Source organism: Botryllus schlosseri, chromosome 6 (assembly GCF_051294905.1).
Source record: "Botryllus schlosseri isolate E-star chromosome 6, Bs_hap1, whole genome shotgun sequence".
NCBI lineage: Eukaryota > Metazoa > Chordata > Ascidiacea > Stolidobranchia > Styelidae > Botryllus > Botryllus schlosseri.
Genome location: NC_137241.1, coordinates 24,933,510 through 24,936,988, shown reverse-complemented (window position 1 = coordinate 24,936,988; position 3,479 = coordinate 24,933,510).

Here is a 3,479-nt window from a genome sequence, read left to right as displayed (position 1 = left end):
CACACTGGCTTGTATGATTGATGAACACAACAAACCCACGAGCAATGCACACGAAGAAATGGAAATTGTGAAACAATAGCGTGGCAATCGGTGCGTCGTCCGTCAGCAGCGAGATGTATGCTAAAATGGTGGCGTAGACTTGATAACCTTACCAAAATGCTGTTTCGTAGCCCCATCGACAAAACCCCCTCGACGGTACATACGAAACAAAAAACTGATCTCTCATCAATGCGCCCAAGTCCGGATCGCATCACCACTAGGGTTGGATTATCAGGATAACGGTTAACAGGTTAACCGCAGGTTTTTTATTATCCGATATCCGGATATAAATCTGCCGGTTGACCGGATAAAATAGTATCGTTAATATTGCGTTTTACACTTTTAGGAAGCTTCAATAAGTCGTATTATCAGTGTTGCGCGCGGCCAATCAGCGAGAAGCGTGTCGCCAATTAGCGAGATACGTCAATGCAGTGTGTAACGCGACGCAATCTCCCGCTGAGAAGATCGCCAAATTAGATCATTGATTGCTGCGAACTCGACTATCGTTGCTGGCCTGATTTTTCGAGTCTTCAACAAGCCTATAGTTCCGCTGGCAGAATCACATCTGCAATAGGCTCCGTGGACTTTATACCATCACTGGTCCACGATATTATCGCTGGCCTACACAATCGCATCTGCAAAAGGCATGGTACGAACGATATCATCGCTGGCGTAACCATCGAGTCTCGGGCCAGGCATGCGTTGGCACCTATCTCTTGGTGGCTTGGAGACAATATGCCGCTAAGACTATTATGATCCGCGATTGTGATTAATGAGTGACATCGCGAAACTGAATGACATCGAATGTTCGCATTTCGCAAACATGTTCGTGCGTGCAAGCGTAATTGATTTCCGCTGATACTAAATTCGAAAAAAATCGAAACCCCCTCGTTTTATTTAAAACACCCCTCGTTTTATTTCAAACACCCACCCCCACTTATTTTTCGGCTGGCTACGGGCCTGATCATGTGAATTTCCCATGGAGGAATTAGAGCGAGCTATCATGTCGGCCTCAATTCCAGTATCAGCTACTCGTCCTTCCAGTACTGGACACCAAAACAGAAGAATAGGCAAAAAGGAAGCGCTGCTTACTATATTCAGCCCATTTAGTGGAAACAGAAAGGGCATTTAATACGTGTGGACTCTTTGTTACAAATCTCCGGTTCCGGCTACAGGATACCACTATTGATGTAGTGTACTTTATAAGGAGGAAGTTGCAGAAGCAGTGAACATTAAATTTGCGCGATTTTTCTCGTATTCTCGCTCGTACTGCGCGTGTACCTATAAATCTACCGTAACACTGTGTAATGATTTTGCGATCCATTTTTCATGCAGACCTCGTGAAATCGATTATCTCACTTAGCATTCATTATCCGGTTAACCGGTTAGCTAACTTTCAAATATCCGGATATATCCGTTATCCAGATAGTGAAAATTATTGATATCCGAACTAACCCTAATTCCCCACCGTAGGCACCATTAACAGCTTCCATAATTATCCATTTCAGATCAACATTCCAATGTCGCGCAGTTTGTTGGACTCCATTACCCAGGAAATTAGCCCTTTGGCGTAACAAAGTCTTACCACATGCGGTGAAAAGAATTACAATCTTTGTCTTCAATCGAACAGGACATCGATTCAAGCAAGGATTGGATTGTGACGATTGTACTGTACGTGCGTCGAAATTACATATGGATTTGAAAATACCGAAGTGTACGAGTGCCTGTGATGCGATTTTGTTGTTGAATCTGAGCCGTATTTTCTGCTATCCGCAACTCCCTTGCGCCATCAATCGAGATAGCACTACACGCATTCGCCCAATGTAAGTTACGCTTATTTGGCGTTCCGTTTGTGACATCTCACGTTTCGATATTCTGCTAGAATAGCGCAATCGATACGATCACGTTTGCGATATCTGCCCGCAACGATCTCTCGCCGTTACTGTCTTTCACGTTGATGCGATCCTCGCGACTCCGTGACATATCTACGAATTTGAGGTCATTCGGAAACCGACCAGAGCAATCGGGTCACACCCGAGTAGATTAACCTCCGCGAGCTGATGATGAGTCACGGCAATAGATTGCGCGAGGCGAGACCTTCGTGATGATTAGAATGATAATTTTTCAGGCCAATTTAAAGTTTTTTCCAGACTGGTTATCTCTTCCTCGCCATCGATTGATTCCCTCAGAAGCTATATTTGCAACGAGGAGCGTCATATCTGTCTTTTAGCTTTTCCATAGCCTACTGACGTACTGTGCCTATGGCTATGCAATAATAATATCATTAAAATCTTTAGCTTTGTATTGAAGATTTTCGGAATATCAGCAGGAAACCGCTGACAGGTCAAATCGATCTAAATTGTTTATAAACCCAAAACGCCGTTCGTAATCCTATAATATAGAACAGCAACGGGAGACTTGGTAGAAACACAAATACTGTGTTTTGCAGCGAGCAGAAAATTATAAAACCTCAAGCAGTGCAGAATCATAACGTAGATGCGTAGAGGTGGTTACGCCTAAAATTTCTTTGATCGCAGGCGCGAATTGGAAGTGCAAATACACGTTTGTATGGTTAGACAGTATAGCAGACAAGCGTGGCGCTACATAATCGCGCCGCACTTGCAAGTCGGGATTACCCGGATTTTCAGGGGCACGAACAGCCAGGAAACAGTAAACACTTACTCAGGTATCGCAACATGGTGGCTTGAAGGGGGATGTGTCCGTATTATTATGAAGTCAAGCAGTGCGATGTAAAACACCTCCGGGTTCGCTACTCAGAAGAGAGCCGGAAAGTACTCGTTAGAGGTTCTCTATGAATTAATTTGAGACGCGCGCACCCTTTTCTATATGTCATCGCGTTGCTAGTACGTAGCATCTCATTCATCGATGTTCATCTCTTGTTTGAAGCAAGGTTCGCGACCTTGATTTTCAAGGAAAGAGGCCCGCCCTTCAGACAGAACAAAAGGCACGCTAATATACGGGAAATCAGGGTGGATGATGTCAATATAACCAGATGCCATGGAGCAGGGTCGAGTTGAGCTCTACCGGCTACTGAATTACGGACTTGGACCACTAGATAATTCTATTAATTTAAATAGAGTAATTAGAGCGAAGCCGGTAATCTAATTTTAATCTAATTGGGGCAATGTTTCTATGCTGTAATTTTTATTCTTATTAAATTTCTGTCCTTTTCTTAAACTGATATAGGAGAACTGTACAATGCGAAACGAGTCAAACTCGATGCTGTACGTACTCTGCATACAGTTCCCAAGCTCAAGCTTCTTAGAATGATCTCTGATTTGTTATGAATGGTATTCTTCATTTTGTTGTATTTCTTGATGATCCGAAAGTTTTTGCGAATTCCTTAATTGTTATTCCAATCTATTTTAGAAATATGTGTATGCGTAGCTATCATTCTAATTCTAATGCATTTTGCAAAA